Source organism: Pseudophryne corroboree, chromosome 8 (genome assembly GCF_028390025.1).
Source record: "Pseudophryne corroboree isolate aPseCor3 chromosome 8, aPseCor3.hap2, whole genome shotgun sequence".
NCBI lineage: Eukaryota > Metazoa > Chordata > Amphibia > Anura > Myobatrachidae > Pseudophryne > Pseudophryne corroboree.
In genome coordinates, this window is record NC_086451.1 from 315,206,384 (window position 1) to 315,224,863 (window position 18,480).

Genomic DNA, 18,480 nt, shown 5'->3' on the forward strand with positions numbered 1-18,480 from the left:
CATCACACTGGGAGAGAGACATGAGAGGAGGAGCCAAGGAAGCCACAAGCCACGACATGGAGCCAGCCAGTTATCATGGCAGGGATCTGCTGTGTGTGCTCCACCTCTGTCACCATCAGCTGCAACGGGGCCAGTGGGGTCACACAGTGACAGCAAGCCGGAGAACCCTAATCTCTGTGTCCAAACGTGCTGCTTTCTCACATCCATCGCTGAAATACTAGCTGCTTATTCATACAAGTCTGCCCTTTGGGGAGATTACAGTATTACACATATTTTCCATGTTCATCATAAGCTATTCAAAAACCATTTCCTTTAGCTGGACAATTATTTGAAAAGTCTCCTAGTTTGAGTTTTCTTATATTTAAAGTGCCCAATATTTTAGTAAATTTGGTTAACTCTTTGAGTACCATGCACTTGCAATTCATGTTCAGTGCCTGACAGTTAAATATTCAGGGCTGTTTTGTGAAAATGATTTGTCCTAGGTACAGTACATTTAAGAAATTAGTGCGCCTGTATGAAGATTAGTGCCTTGGGTCCCATGTGTGCAGGACCACAGTCACTGTCATCTGGTGCCCAGGCTGCGCTCTGCCTCCAAGGTGATCCAGACTCCAGTGGTGCAACACCGCAGCATAACTAAACATGGTTTCATATGGTACATGGCAGTGACATGCGGTGAGGTGAGGCAGAGTCTTTCCTGTCATACTAACGTATACTCCAGAGTTTTAATAAATTATCTGAAAAATAAAAAGAATATGTTAGAAACATAGGCGTTTCTATAATGGGTGCAATGTGTACAGTGCACACGGCCCCATGGTCCATGAGGAGCACAAACCGCACACACCGGAGTCCAGCATCAGGCGCTGCAGTCATTGGAAAAATCACAACCAAAATGGCCACCGCGCATGCCATAGTCTACTGTGACGTACAGAGGAGGGGGCCCACCCGGAGGTGCACACGGGCCCCCTCCTCTGTTAAAATGCCCCTGGTTAGAAATATCTTTTCTCTGACGTCCTAGTGGATGCTGGGGACTCCGTAAGGACCATGGGGAATAGACGGCCTCGCAGGAGACTGGGCATATCTAAAGAAAGATTTAGGACTATCTGGTGTGCACTGGCTCCTCCCCCTATGACCCTCCTCCAAGCCTCAGTTAGATTTCTGTGCCCGGCTGAGCTGGATGCACACTAGGGGCTCTCCTGAGCTCCTAGAAAGAAAGTATAGTTTAGGTTTTTTATTTTACAGTGAGACCTGCTGGCAACAGACTCACTGCAGCGAGGGACTAAGGGGAGAAGAAGCGAACCTACCTAAGTGGTGGTAGCTTGGGCTTCTTAGGCTACTGGACACCATTAGCTCCAGAGGGATCGCACACAGGACCCGACCTCGTCGTCCGTTCACGGAGCCGCGCCGCCGTCCCCCTTACAGAGCCAGAAGCAAGAAGGTCCGGAAAATCGGCGGCTGAAGACTTCTGTCTTCTCCAAGGTAGCGCACAGCACTGCAGCTGTGCGCCATTGCTCCTCATGCACACCACATACTTCGGTCACTGATGGGTGCAGGGCGCTGGGGGGGGGGGGGGGCGCCCTGAGCAGCAATATTAACACCTTGGCTGGCAAAACTGACACCATATATAGCCCCAGAGGTTATATAGGTGTAAATTACCCCTGCCAGAATAACACAAAAAGCGGGAGAAAGCCCGCCGAAAAAGGGGCGGAGCCATCTCCCTCAGCACACTGGCGCCATTTTCCCTCACAGCTCCGCTGGAAGGATCGCTCCCTGGCTCTCCCCTGCAGTCCTGCACTACAGAAAGGGTAAAAAAGAGAGGGGGGGCACTAAATTTAGGCGCAGTATATATATAATACAAGCAGCTATAGGGGAAAACACTCTGTATAGTGATATCCCTCTGTTATATAGCGCTCTGGTGTGTGCTGGCATACTCTCCCTCTGTCTCCCCAAAGGGCTTTGTGGGGTCCTGTCCTCTGTCAGAGCATTCCCTGTGTGTGTGCTGTGTGTCGGTACCGCGGTGTCGACATGTATGATGAGGAAAATGATGTGGAGGCAGAGCAAATGCCTGTAAATGTGTTATCACCCCCTGAGGGGTCGACACCTGTGTGGATGGACTTATGGAAGGAATTACGTGACAGTGTCAGCTCCTTACATAAAAGGTTTGACGACATAGGACAGCCGGCTACTCAGCTTGTGACTGTTCCAGCGTCTCAAATGTCATCAGGGGCTTTAAAACGCCCGCTACCTCAGATGGCAGACACAAATGTCGACACGGATCCGACTCCAGTGTCGACGACGATGAGACTAGTGTACCCTCCAATAGGTCCACCCGTTACATGATTGAGGCAATGAAAAATGTATTACACATTTCTGATAGTACCCCAGGTACCACAAAAAAGGGTATTATGTTCGGTGAGAAAAAACTACCAGTAGTTTTTCCTGCATCTGAGGAATTAAATGAGGTGTGTGAGGAAGCCTGGACTTCCCCCGATAAGAAATTGATAATTTCTAAACGGTTATTGGCAGCGTACCCTTTCCCGCCAGAGGATAGGTCACGTTGGGAAACATCCCCTAGGGTAGATAAAGCGCTTACACGTTTATCAAAAAAGGTGGCACTACCGGCCGCCCTAAAGGATCCTGCTGATAAAAAGCAGGAGGCTACCCTAAAAGCTATATATACACACACGGGCATTATATTGCGACCAGCGATTGCATCAGCATGGATGTGCAGTGCTGCTGCTGCGTGGTCAGATTCCCTGTCAGATAATATTGATACCCTGGATAGGGACAATATTTTGCTGACAGTAGAGCATATAAAAGACGCTGTCTTATACATGCGCGATGCACAGAGGGATATTTGCCGGCTGGCATCAAAAATAAGCACAATGTCCATTGCCGCCAGAAGGGGGTTATGGACTCGGCAGTGGTCAGGTGATGCAGATTCAAAAAGGCACATGGAAGTTTTGCCTTATAAGGGGGTGGAACTGTTTGGGGATGGTCTTCAGACCTCGTTTCCACAGCTACGGCTGGGAAATCGCCATTTTTGCCACAGGCTACCCCACAGCAAAAGAAAGCACCGTATTATCAAGTACAGTCCTTTCGGCCCCATAAACACAAGAGGGCTGAAGGCGCATCATTTCTGCCGAGAGGCAAAGGTAGAGGGAAAGAGCTGCAGCATACAGCCAGTTCCCAAGAGCAAAAGTCCTCCCCCGAGTCCGGTAAGTCCACAGCATGACGCTGGGGCTTCACAGGCGGACCCGGGTACGGTGGGGGCCCGTCTCAGAAATTTCAGCACACAGTGGGCTCTCTCACAGGTGGATCCCTGGATCCTTCAAGTAGTATCTCAGGGGTACAGGCTGGAATTCGGGACGTCCCCCCCGCCGTTTTCTAAAATCTGCCTTACCAGCAACTCCCTCTGCCAGGGAGGCAGTGTTGGTGGCTATCCAAAAACTGTATTCACAGCAAGTGATTGTCAAGGTACCCCTCCTTCAGCAAGGAAAGGGTTACTATTCCACAATGTTTGTGGTACCGAAACCGGACGGTTCGGTGAGACCCATCTTAAATTTAAAATCCTTGAACACGTATATCAGAAAGTTCAAGTTCAAGATGGAATCGCTCAGGGCGGTTATTGCGAGCCTGGACGAGGGGGATTACATGGTCTCTCTGGACATCAAGGATGCCTACCTGCATGTCCTCATTTACCCTCCTCACCAGGAGTACCTCAGATTTGTGGTACAGGACTGTCACTATCAGTTCCAGACGCTGCCGTTTGGGTTATCCACGGCACGAGGGTCTTTACCAAGGTAATGGCCGAAATGATGATACTCCTTCGCAAGAAGGGAGTTTTAATTATCCCGTACTTGGACGTTCTCCTGATAAAGGCGAGGTCCAAGGAACAGTTGGTAGTGGGGGTAGCACTTTCTCGGGAAGTGCTACAACAGCACGGCTGGATTCTCAATATTCCAAAGTCACAGCTGGTCCCGACGACACGTCTTCTGTTCCTGGGAATGCTTCTGGACACAGACCAGAAAAAAGTGTTTCTTCCAGTGGAAAAAGCCGAGGAGTTGTCATCTCTAGTCAGAGACCTCCTAAAACCGGGACAGGTGTCGGTACATCAATGCACACGAGTCCTGGGAAAAATGGTAGCTTCGTACTAAGCAATTCCATTCGGAAGGTTCCACGCAAGGACTTTCCAGTGGGACCTGTTGGCCAAATGGTCCGGGTCCCATCTCCAGATGCAACAGTGGATAACCCTGTCGGCAAGGACCAGGGTGTCACTGCTGTGGTGGCTGCAGAGGGCTCATCTACTAGAGGGCCGCAGATTCGGAATACAGGACTGGGTCCTGGTGACCACGGATGCCAGCCTTCGGGGCTGGGGTGCAGTAACACAGGGAAGAAATTTCCAAGGACTGTGGTCAAATCAGGAGATTTCGCTTCACATAAATATTCTGGAGCTAAGGGCCATTTACAATGCCCTAAGCCAAGCAAGGCCCCTGCTTCAGAACCAACCGGTACTGAACCACAGGTGGACATGATGGCGTCCCGCCTCAACAAAAAGCTAAAAAGATATTGCGCCAGGTCAAGGGACCCTCAGGCGATCGCTGTGGACGCTCTAGTAACACCGTGGGTGTACGAGTCAGTTTATGTGTTTCCTCCTCTGCCTCTCATTCCCAAGGTACTGAGAATAATACGAAGGCGAGGAGTGAAAACTATACTCGTGGTTCCGGACTGGCCAAGAAGAGCTTGGTACCCGGAACTTCAAGAGATGCTTTCAGAGGACCCTTGGCCTCTGCCGCTCAGACAAGACCTGCTGCAGCAGGGGCCCTGTCTGTTCCAAGACTTACCGCGGCTACGTTTGACGGCATGGCGGTTGAACAAGGGATCCTGAAGGAAAAGGGAATTCCGGAGGAAGTCATCCCTACCCTGATCAAAGCCAGGAAGGATGTCACTGCAAAACATTATCACCGCATTTGGCAGAAATATGTTGCTTGGTGTGAGGCCAGGAAGGCCCCAACGGAGGAATTACAACTGGGTCGATTCCTGCATTTCCTGCAAGCAGTGGTGACGTCGGGCCTCAAATTGGGGTCCATTAAGGTCCAGATTTCGGCCCTGTCGATTTTCTTCCAGAAAGAACTGGCTTCACTGCCTGAAGTTCAGACTTTTGTCAAAGGAGTTCTGCATATTCAGCCTCCTTTTGTGCCCCCAGTGGCACCTTGGGATCTCAATGTGGTTTTGGAGTTCCTGAAATCACATTGGTTTGAACCACTTAAGACTGTGGATTTGAAATATCTCACGTGGAAAGTGGTCATGCTGTTGGCCCTGGCTTCGGCCAGGCGTGTGTCAGAATTGGCGGCTTTGTCATATAAAAGCCCTTATCTGATTTTCCATATGGATAGGGCAGAGTTGAGGACTCGTCCTCAGTTTCGCCCGAAGGTGGTATCAGCGTTTCACTTGAACCAGCCTATTGTGGTGCCTGCGGCTACTAGGAACTTGGAGGATTCCAGGTTACTGGACGTAGTCAGGGCCCTGAAAATTTATGTTTCCAGGACGGCTGGAGTCAGGAAAACTGACTCGCTGTTTATCCTGTATGCACCCAACAAACTGGGTGCTCCTGCTTCTAAGCAGACTATCGCGCGCTGGATTTGTAGCACTATTCATCTGGCGCATTCTGCGGTGGGACTACCGCAGCCTAAATCTGTAAAAGCCCATTCCACAAGGAAGGTGGGCTCATCTTGGGCGGCTGCCCGAGGGGTCTCGGCTTTACAACTTTGCCGAGCTGCTACTTGGTCAGGGGCAAACACGTTTGCAAAATTCTACAAATTTGATACCCTGGCTGAGGAGGACCTGGAGTTCTCTCATTCGGTGTTGCAGAGTCATCCACACTCTCCCGCCCGTTTGGGAGCTTTGGTATAATCCCCATGGTCCTTACGGAGTCCCCAGCATCCACTAGGACGTCAGAGAAAATAAGAATTTACTCACCGGTAATTCTATTTCTCGTAGTCCGTAGTGGATGCTGGGCACCCATCCCAAGTGCGGATTGTCTGCAATACTTGTAAATAGTTATTGTTACACAAATCGGGTTGTTATTGTGAGCCATCTGTTCAGAGGCTCCTTTTGTTATCATACTGTTAACCGGGGTTCCTATCACGAGTTATACGGTGTGATTGGTGTGGCTGGTATGAGTCTTACCCGGGATTCAAAATCCTTCCTTATTGTGTCAGCTCTTCCGGGCACAGTGGCTTGGCACAGAGGCTTGGAGGAGGGTCATAGGGGGAGGAGCCAGTGCACACCAGATAGTCCTAAATCTTTCTTTAGATGTGCCCAGTCTCCTGCGGAGCCGTCTATTCCCCATGGTCCTTACGGAGTCCCCAGCATCCACTACGGACTACGAGAAATAGAATTACCGGTGAGTAAATTCTTATTTTTTGCATTATTCTAAACATTTTTATAGTCAAAACTCTGGAGTACAAAGTGTATGGCGCCTATCTTTTCAGCACATTTCTGTTCAAAACTCACCAAATGTTCAGTAGTATATATTGCTGCACCTGTGTATTAGGGTGGTCAATCCCGAGCCATATTTTCAATCCTGGGAACAAGGATTGAAAAATTATCAATCCCGAGATACCCGGGATTGGCTGCTTTTCAATGTGTCCCACCCCCCTGCCCTGCCCAGATAACTCACCGCAATCTGGACGGGAGAGTGGGTGGGACACCTCCTGTGAGATATGGCGGGCGGGCTGTGCAGGGCGGTGGTGAGGTCGGGCGGGTGGGCGGGCAGCTGGCTGCACAGCATGACCTCTGACTTCATGTCACGCTGCGCATCCGGAGCCAGGGGGAGGTGAGCAGGGGTAGCCGGGCAGCGTCTGGGCCTCCTGAGGACGCTCAACGCTGCCTGGCATATAATAAACTAAATTGGTGGCCAATCCCGAAATCCCCTGGATTGGAAGCTCCAATTCCGTGATTGAATCCTGGCCAATTTTAGGCCGGATCCCGCAGATCCCGGGATTGGTCACCCTACTGTGTATAATGCCCACATGAACCCTTTGGCTCATATATTGTGTGTAAATATGTCTCTGGCACTAGTCAGTGCCTCCTGAGAAATTTGCCTCACTGCACGTCCCTAGTACATGGCCACCCCTACATACAGTACCAGTCAAAAGTTTGGACACACCTTCTCATTCAATGGTTTTTATTTATTTTTTATTATTTTCTACATTGCAGATCAATGTCAGGGCAGGCTGTTTTTGTGAATCCGTTGTACTCAGACCAACCGAAGGAGCAGATGCTCCGGAGTGCAGGAAACAAGGAGGACGAAGATAATTCCTTTTCATATATTTATTAACGCCACAAACAGAGTAAAGCGGTAGGAAGTCAAACTGGCTCGGGAATGAAAAACTGTAGAGAATGAAGTCTCTGGACTCCTGAAGGAAGAGGCTGGTGCTTGCAGAGAGAGATGGTTTGAAGAAGGGGCGTGACTGTGGAACTATGACGAGGTTTGCAGGGTGACGTGGGGCGTGAGATGAACTGCGGAGAGTAGGTCTCTGGATGGGATGATAATGTGAGTGAAAACTGTAAGAATGTCCAGTGAATGATACGAAGTCAAGACTGAAGAACTGAGAAGAGTTTGCTTTAGATGATACGAAGACGTGGCTGAAGAACTGTGAAGTTAAGTTGCTGTATGATGCGAAGACGTGGATGAAGAACTGTGAAGACTGGTTGCAGGATGATGCAAAGACGTGGAAGGAGAACTGTGAAGACGGGTTATCTAGCTGAAGCGAGGACGTAACTGAGGAGCTGCGAGGATCATCCCCTGATGATGCGGACACGTGACCAAAAGACACAGACTGAGGCTGACGAACCACCACAGGAAACCTGGAGAACTTGAAGACACTGACAGGAGAGTTGTCGACCGTGAACGTTCACGGGGAAGCTGGCGGACGCAGTGCAAAGAGAGCCAGCCGACAACTCGTAGAGCAAGATGGGACCAATCAGTGGCGGATCCAGGAGGGGGCACGCGGGCCCGTGTCCCCCCTCTCATGTCTGCAGTAGCCGCCGCTGAGATCCTGGCTGCTGCTGATGAGTGGAGGAGGGTCTCCGGCGGCGAGGGGGAGGAGGGCAGCGGTGGGGACGCGACCCAGCAGCAGCACAGTGTGTATGATTAGCGCTATGCACGGTGCGCGGTCTCCCAGCCAGCTCCCTGTGTATGTGTAGTACTGAGACTGATCGCGTCCTCTGACTCTGCGGGCCCAGCGCAGCCGCCGTGTGAGCTGCAGGGAAGGAAGGAGGTTTGGCGGCAGGAGCATAAATGTTCAATGTCGGGAGAGGAGCGTGCTACAGCAGGCAGGCACACTTCAGAGTGTGAACTTCACAGTGCTGCCACTGCCAGGCAGCTCTGCTGAGCATCGCTATCACAGAAAAAAGTAAGACAGTCAGTAGTGATTTTTTGTTTATCTATAATAGATATACAGTATGTGTGTAAGTGTTTGTTTGTGTGTGTGTGTGTGTGTATATATATATATATATATATATATATATATACAGGTTGAGTATCCCATATCCAAATATTCCGAAATACGGAATATTCCGAAATACGGACTTTTTTGAGCGAGAGTGAGATTGTGAAACCTTTGTTTTTTGATGGCTCAATGTACACAAACTTTGTTTAATACACAAAGTTATTAAAAATATTGTATTAAATGACCTTCAGGCTGTGTGTATAAGGTGTATATGAAACATAAATGAATTGTGTGAATGTACACACACTTTGTTTAATGCACAAAGTTATAAAAAAATATTGGCTAAAATGACCTTCAGGCTGTGTGTATAAGGTGTATATGTAACATAAATGCATTCTGTGCTTAGATTTAGGCCCCATCACCATGATATCTCATTATGGTATGCAATTATTCCAAAATACGGAAAAATCCCATATCCAAAATACCTGTGGTCCCAAGCATTTTGGATAAGGGAGACTCAACCTGTATATATAAAATCTCTCTCTCTCTCTCTCTCTCTCTCTCATAGGATTGGCACTCCAATATGTTGTAGCATTCAGCTGCGTCCCCTTGCACAATTAGTTATATAATCCCAGGGAGTGGAGACCGTAGTAAACACCCCAGCAAAGCAGCATTTATACAGTATATACCAAGATTAATTTATTCCATATCAACGTTTCAGGGTCAACTGCACCCCGTCATCAGGAAGGTCTTCTTGATGATGGGGTACAGTTGACCCCCGAAACCTCGATATGGAATAAATTTATCTTGAGATATATATATATATCTCTATATATATCTATATCTATATCTATCTCTACAGAACAGAACCTTGCTCACGCGCTAGTTGTTAAAGATGCAGCACCTCACAGTACTCATTTTAGGGGACAATCACTCTTTAAGGTCCCTGCGCCCTCTAGTTCCTGTATGTATGTGTGTGTGTGTGTATATATATATATATAATATATATATATAATATAATATTTTCTCTCAAAGGTTTGCAAGCAAATTGGTTAAGTTAGTGGAGAAGACTTTAGGACCCCCTGTTACAAGTGCCCCGGGCCCCCGAAGCCTTAATCTGGCTCTGGGTCCAGCCCGTCATTGCACGCAGAGATGGCACATACATGTAAGTTCCTGTGGCTTTTCTCAGGCATTCTACACTATTCCCCAGAATACGTTTCCTTTATATCTCCCCAGATCTATGTCATGTTCTCATCCCACAGTAGGACACCCTGTCCTCACCCCAGAGCAGAAGACCCTGTCCTCGCCCCAGAGCAGATGACCCTGTCCTCGCCCCAGAGCAGATGACCCTGTCCTCGCCCCAGAGCAGATGACCCTGTCCTCGCCCCAGAGCAGATGACCCTGTCCTTGCCCCAGAGCAGAAGTCCCTGTCCTCGCCCCAGAGCAGAAGTCCCTGTCCTCGCCCCAGAGCAGAAGTCCCTGTCCTCGCCCCAGAGCAGAAGTTCCTGTCCTCGCCCCAGAGCAGAAGTCCCTGTCCTCGCCCAACATGTCTCACTACTCCCTCCTACTCCTACAGAGACCACTGCCTCTCCCTGTCCCCCTCTTCTTGTTACCCACTGCCACCTCCCCCTGGCATCACCCACTTTTTCCTCGTCACCCTTTCCCCGGTGTTACCCACACTGCCTCTCACTGTCACCCCCTCTCTGTCAACCACTGCCTCTCCGTCTCCCACTATGTCTCCTTCACCCACTGCCTCACCCTCTTCCTCTCCCCTGCGGCACTATAAACCCATCACCCTTTCTCTCCTGTTACCCTCTGCCTCTCCAAAGTGTCACCCTCTTCCCGTCTTACGAATATGACATTCCGTTTGAGGCCATGGCCCTTGTTGCTAGGTCATGCCCGTGTTGTGAGGCCATGCGCACCTTCACAAGGTGCACCCCCCTGTCATTTTTTCCTGGATCCACCCCTGGGACCAATTGCCTAGAGATGCACAGAGTAATCTGCGGGAGCACAGAGTTAGGGTACAGAGTAACCACAACAAAGCACTGGCACAGAATGCAAAAATCCCAGCCTATTTATAGGCAGCAACAGGGAGGCTGCGGCCACTAGGTCCTCCCTCCAGTCTCCAGGAAGCCGTCACTCTCGACGATGACCGCGCCGCGCCCCCATGCGGCCATCGAGCACCACCGCTAGCCGTGCCGGCAGAGGACGAATCCCAGGACCCGCGGCGGTGAGTACCCGCCGTGTGACAATTAATACTGAAGACATCAAAACTTTGAAAGAACACATATGGAATTATGTAGTAAACAAAAAAAGTGTTAAACAAATCAAAATATGTTTTATATTTTAGATTCCTCAAAGTAGCCCCCTTTTGCTTTGATGACAGCTTTACACACTGTTGGCATTTTCTCAATCAGCTTCATGAGGTAGTCTCCTGGAATGGTTTTGAATTAACAGGTGTGCCTTGTCAAGAATCAATCTGTGGAATGATTTGCCTTCTTAATGTGTTTGAGACCATCAGTTGTGTTGTGCAGAGGTAGGGTTAGATTGTAAGCTTGCGAGCAGGGCCTTCCTACCTCTATGACTGTTTGTTATTACCCAGTTTTGTTATATCATTGTTATTTCCAATTGTAAAGCGCAACGGAATTTGTTGCGCTATATAAGAAACTGTAAATAAATAAATAATACACAGTGGACACTCCTATTTGACTACTGTTGTAATCCATATTATGGCACCAACCACTCAACTCGGCAAAGAGAAACAACAGTCCATCATTACTTTAAGACATGAAGGTCAGAGGAGACTGCGTGAATCAGGCCTTCATGGTCGAATTGCTGCGAAGAAGCCACTACTGAGGATGAACAACAAGAAGAGAATTGTTGACACTGCAGGACTCAAGGTGCTTACCAGATACATAGCATAATATAGTACAGAAACAATGAAGTTTTTCATAAAATACAGAAGCATGTAGATACTAAAGGGACATTATGGAAATGCTTCAGTAAACAGGAAAGTCTTGAGTTTATTATTGAAGGAGTCTATAGTTGGGGCCTCTCGCACTGTGTGAGTAAGTGAGTTCTATAGAGTCGGAGCCGCATGACTAAAAGCTCGACCCCCAGATGATTTACGGGAGATTCTAGGTACTGCGAAAAGTCCTTCATCTACAGATCGCAGTAATCAAGTGGGACAGTATGGAATCAGAAGCTGCTTCAGGTAACTTTGGCCCTGGTCATGTAGTGCTTTGAAACTCAGTAAGCCAATCTTGAAGATGATTCGCCATCTTACAGGCAGCCAGTGGAGGGAGTAGAAGATGGGTGTTATGTGGCTAGAACGGGGCTGGTTGCTTAACAGCCTGGCAGCTGTGGTTTGCACCAGCTGTAAGCGGTGCAATTCTTTTGCTGGGAGACCAAGGTAGAGGGCATTACAGTAGTCTAATCGAGATGATACAAATGCATGTATGACTTTTGGCAGAACATCTGAGGGAATTAAATGCTTGATTCTGGCTATGTTCCTCAGGTGAAAGACTGAGGATTTGATTGTGGCTGATATCTGATGTTTAAGTGTCAAGCCACCATCCAGGACAATGCCAAGATTCCGCACACGATCAGTGATTTGTAATTCTGAATCCCCAAGTGTAAGTCCAGTTGGTTGGCTATGCTGCAGTCTTGTCCTTTGATGTTGCGGTCCTATCATAAGGACCTCTGTTTTATCCGTGTTCAGTCACAGCCAACTGGCACTCATCCACTCCTGCAGCTAAGCTAGATAGCCATTTAGGATTGCTATTGGGTTATCAGTGCCTGGAGCAAAGGACAAGTACAGTTGTGTGTCATCTGCATAGCAGTGGTAGACCAGGCCATGGCGCCTGATTATAATACCCAGTGAGAGCATGTATACTGCAGAAAGCATGGGGGATAGTATAGAACCTTGTGGGACACCACATGGCAATGGCACTGATGGTGATGAGTACATTTCAGATGATACTCTCTGTGACCTGCCTGTGAGAAATTATTTGAACTAGCTTAGGGCTGTGCCATCCAGTCCACAAAAATGTATCAGTTGCTCAATCAGAAGCCCATGGTCCACGGTATCAAATGCTGCAGAGAGAGTTTAAGAAAGATTAAGATTGAAGAGTCACCTCTGTCTCTTGCCATCAGAAGATCATTTAACACACACACCATGGCTGTTTCAGTGCTATGTCTTCTCATGAATCCTGATTGGAATTCATCATAAATATCATGGGTTGTCAGGCGGGTTTCCAGTTGATTTGTAACCACTTTCTCAATAATCTTTCATAGAAAAGTCTGTAGTTGGTCATGCAGTCAGGCTCTAAATTAGGTTTTTTAAGAAGAGGTCTAACAATTGCTTCCTTTAGGGGTTCAAGAAAAATGCCTGTCTTCAAAGAGCATCGAACAATTTCTGCAAAGACAGTACCAATTATATCCATACAACCTATTAAAGCTTGGTTGAGGCAGGGTCCAGATCACAGGTGGTGGGATGCAAAATTCGAGCAATTTCAGCAATGACCTTTACATCCACTGGGTCAAAGCTGGTCCATGAAGGCAGGTGGCTTACATTCACAGGCTTTGTCGTTTGGCACTTTTTTGATGGCATTGTGGAAATTCCAGCCCGGATGGTGGATATTTTGCAAAACGACAAAGAAGTTTGCAAACTTGTTGCATCTTGCCTGGGAGAGGGTTTCATCAGTCTGCAGGCATGCTGACTTGCAAAGCATCTCCACTGTGCGGAAAAATTGAGCTGCCTATTGTTTGCTGCCGTGATCTCATTTGACAGGAACTGTTATTTCTTATGGGTGATTGTCGATTGATATTCTTCATTATGCTTTATTAGTTTTATTTTGTCATCCACTAGGTTAGTCTTCCGCCATAATTTTTCCAGTCTATGCCCCCTTTTCTTGAGCTCACTAACACTGTTGTCGAACCAGGGAGCTCAACGTTGTGGTTTACAAGGTCTTATAAGCACAGGTGCAATAATATAAATTGCAGCCATAACATCCCTATTATAATAATGGACTAGGGAGCAGGGATCTTTATAGGCACCCAGTATAGCAGAGAGATCCAGAATTTCTGCAAGAGCCTGGGGAGTCATACCCCTCCTTGGACGATACCTGGTCAACTCCACGGGCAAAGATCTAATTTGAGGGGTTGCAACTGAGAACCAAAGGGAGTGGTGATCTGACCAGATGGCTGGGTTTATTTTTAGGTCAGTGACTTCAAATCCAATCTCAAAGACAAGATCAAGAGTGGGACCACTTTTATGTGTGGCAGAGGGAATGACCTATGTGAAGCCCAGACCATTCATTGTGCACAGGAGGTCTTGGCCAAGGCGTGAGAGCTAATCATCCACCTATGCATTGAAATCCCAGAGAATGAGCCATCTCTGATGTTCCAGAACGACGCCAGCAACAGTGTCTGCAATTTCTTGAAGGAACCTAATTCTGTCGAACTCCAGACAGCAATACACTCGAATAAGCGAGTCATTTTAATAGGGTGGACCCTAAGTTTAAGTCCTTTTTTGAAGCAGATAGCCACCCTGCCACCCCTATGGTCAAGTCTTGGGTTGTGGATGACAGAGAAGTTTGTTGGGAATGTAGCCTCCAATATAGGTGCTGCATTTTCATCTAGCCAGGTTTCTGTAATACAGGCTAGATCTGCAGATTCAATAAGGTCAGCAATTGTTGCAGTCTTGTTTTTTTTATAGATCTAGCATTACAAAGGACTGACCTGATTAGGCATACCAGAGGACCTTCAGTTTTCTTTATGTTAAGTGCAGGAGCTCTGGGTATGGGAGTCACAAAGCGAGAATTGACAGTTCTGTTCTTCCAAGCATAGGGCTGTCTTTTGGGTATCACTTCTATTTGATTGTTCTTTGAAGCTGGGGGTGAGCAGGTGGGCAAAGGACTTAGGTGATTACCGTGGAAAAGACATTTCTGGCCTGCTCGCTTCCCACGATTGCGCCTGTGTTTTTTTTTAAATGCCAAGGGATTGGAGAACAGAGACCTGTGATGGTGTAATAGGAACTGCAGTACGTGGTGGGCGGAATGAAAGAATAAAGCTGGAGGAATACGTATACATTGGGTCATCAATGACAGATTACTATCAGTATGAACTGCATATAATGATGAGATAGGGAGAGAAAGCAGTATTTTTTCCACCCAATTAGGTATGTGATCCAAAAATTATAACGGGTTCATGAACAGAGTTATTGCTATTACCTATTGCTGCTCTTTAATCCAATCCATCTATCGCCCTCCTGGGCAACCCAAACAACAACTTCTAGAAGATTTTTTTGTCACACTTCTTATCCTCTGACATCTCTACCATCATTATGGGCGATTTCAATATCGCTCTTGACAGTCCACAATCTGTTCATGTCTCCAAACTCCTCTCTCTAACGTACTCTCTTGGCCTCACCCAATGGTCTGACTCCTCTACTCACCAGGAGGGCCACTGCCTTGATCTTGTGTTCACCAGGCTCTGCTCAGTTTTTTTATTCATTAACACTTCTTTCCCTCTCTCTGATCACAACCTGATCACCTTCTCGATCTCTTCCATTACTCTAAACTCTATGACACTAAAAACAAGCAAGCCTCCTCTAACCTGCAGAAATACAAACAATATAAATTTTCAACAACTTTCCAATTCTATGCAACAACTGCTCTCAACAATTTCTACATTTACCACACCTGAGACTGCTGTATCCCACCTGCACCAGACTCCAGAGTGTGCCCTTGATGAAGTGTCTCCAGCTACCCATCACACTCCACATAGGCTTAGATGCCCCCGTGGTACTCTAAATCAACAAGACACCTACATAAACTGTCAAGTATAGTAGAACGTCAGTGGCGTAAATCTCAGAATCCAAGTGACTTTCTCACATATAAGACCACCTACCACTCCTATTGTCAGGCCCTGGACACTGCCAAACAAACATATTTCCAATCTCTCATCTCTTCTCATGCAACCAACCCAAGCAACTTTTTAATACATTTAAATCATTTCTTTACCCTCCCTCACCTCCCCCACTAGCTACTATCCGTGCACAAGAACTTGCTTCCTAGGATAAGAGTGATAAAATCCGAGATGAAATGGCATGCTCTAACTCAGCCAGTGATCTGCTCAATTCCCTACCTGAACCCTCTGGCACTTTATCTTCATTTGATCCCACAAGTGAAGATGAAGTATCAACACTCTTTTCATCCTCATACTCCACTACCTCTCCTCTTGATCCTACACCCTCACAAGTCAGTAAAACTTTGTCTCCTGTGCTTATCCCAACCCTAGCTAAAATCTGTAATCTCTCTCTCTACTGGTATCTTTTCTTCTCTGTTTAAGCATGGAGTGATTACTCCTATTCTGAAAAAGCACAATTCTGACCCAAACACTCTCTTTAACTACCGTCCCGTTTCTCAGCTCCCATGTCTCTCCAAGCTACTTTAGAGACTTGCTTACACTCGCCTTACACACTTTCTTAACTCCCACAGCTTACTGGACCCACTTCAGTCAGGGTTTCGTGCCCAACACTCCACAGAGATGGCACTGACCAAAGTAGTGAATGATCTGGTTACTGCTAGATCAAAAGGCCATTACACACTTCTTATTCTTCTAGATCTCTCTGCTGCTTTTGACACTGTTGACCACTCTCTTCTAATACAACACTACAATCCCTAGGTCTTCAGGACACATACCTTACTTGGTTCTCATCCTGCCTATTTAATCGCTCATTCAGTGTTAATTTCTCTGATTTTCCTCCTCTTCTCTACCTCTATCAGTTGGAGTACCGCAAGGCTCAGACTTAGGTCCTCTGCTTTTCTCAATCTATACCTCATCTCTTGGTAAACTAATCAGCTCCTTCGGATTTCAGTATTGTTTGTACGCTGATGATACTCAAATCTACCTATCCTCCCCAGATTTATCACCATCTGTATTAGTTCGTGTCACTGAATGCCTGTCTGCCATTTCATCTTGGATGTCATTTTGCCACCTCAAACTCAACATTTCCAAAACAGAATTAATTATTTTCCCACCAGCCAAAAGTAGTTACCAACCTGATATCTCCATAACTGTTGACAATGCAACTATCCATCCTACCCCACAAGCTTCCTGCCTATGTGTCAACCTTGACTCTGAACTGTCCTTTGTTCCACACATTCAATCTGTCTCTAAATCATGTTACATGCATCTAAAAAACATATCCAAAATATGTCCTTATCTTATACAAGACACTGCAAAAACTGTAATCCATGCACTCATCATCTAACACATTGATTATTGTAATCGTCTGCTTACTGGTCTTCCCGAACATAGGCTCTCACCACTACACTCCATTTTACATGCAGCTGCAAGGCTAATTTTACTTGCTAGACGTTCTTCATCTGCTGATCCGCTCTGTCAGTCCCTCCATTGGTTACCGGTATTCTACTGTGTTAAATCTAAAATACTTTTACTTCCATTTTGGGAATATTAACCCAATTGCACGATCATACATCTCTTCACTCATCACAAAATATCTACCTACCAGACCTCTCTGCTCTGCAAAAGATCTGTGTCTCTCATCCACATGTATTACTTGTTCCCACTCACTTTATCTGGGCTTCCCCCAGTCTGTGGAATGCCCTCCCATGCACAATAAGACTCACCTCTAGTCCTTTAAACGTTCTCTGAAAACTCACCTCTTCAGGCAAGCCTATCAAATTCCAGACCCACCCACATAACCTTCAATGCTTCCCTATCTCTTTACATCCTCTCTGTACAGTACACATAACCTCACATATTTTGTCTTCCAACATTGCTGGGTGATCATATCATACAACCCATTAAGAACCTAGCAATCTGGTGGACCATTATGCAATAGTTAGCATCTATCCTTGTGTATCAATACCTATTTCCCTATAGATTATAAGCTTGCGAGAAGGGCCTTCCTATCTCTATGTCTGTCTGTTTTTACCCAGTTTTGTTCTATAACTGTTGTTCTAATTGTAAAGCGCAACGGAATATGCTGTGCTATATAAGAAACTGCTAATAAATACATAAATAAATAAATAAATAAATACATAAAGAAACAATAAAATGGGTATATTTGAAACAAGTGATAAATAAAATAACTTTACTTTTTCTGTTGCTGATTTAGTCAGTTTTTCCAGGACAAAGCAGGCTTGTGGAAAGGTGTTAGAATCCAATTCCTATTGTGTAGGTGTGAAAAATCTCAGTTTTTGAGGCCTTTAAAGTAGATTTCTTGTCCTACAATTTGAAATGAACAGTGGCCCTTCAGCAATTCAGAGCCTGAATTTACTGTATATTAGTTGATTAATGCAAGAAGTCAGAGTTATTTGTTGCTCAGAGAACAGAGGTGAATGATATCTAAGTGAGGGGCTGGATGGAGCCAAAGATAAGTTGTAGTCCACAGTACCTTGTCTGAGATGTCCAATGCAGAGTACAGTAGATGCAGTAGATACATTAAATGTACTCCGTGCATGAAATGTTAACACTTTACCTGTGTGTACCTTGCAGTAGTGACAAACAGGGTAGTTTGCCCCAGTCTTTTGTGAGAGACTTTAATGCCTTCTCTGGGAGTTTGCTATCTTATGGTATAGACAGGGTTAAATCGCCACCTGGCCTACACACACGGGGCTTCACTTGGATATGACTAATTAATGAGTAGTGCTTGTGGAGGAGTTTTAAATGGACTGTCTAGTGTTGGGGTCAGTGCGATCAATGCTGGGTAAGATGACTGGACACTAGGTAGGTTACCAGTGTATAGCCAGTACTCCACAGGGTAAAATTGTGAGAGCAGCACGGTGATACTGGTGGCTCTAGATTGGCCATGGCATGTGTTGTACGTGGATCTTTTGGGCCTCTCCATCGACACTATTCAGTGACCTGATCTTCTGCCTCAGTGTCCGTGCTTCCATCCGGATCTGGTACGATTTGTTTTGACAGGGTGGCTAGTGAGACATCTATCCTGCGAGCAGAGGGATTTTCCAACAAAGTAATCTGTACCTTGCTTAAT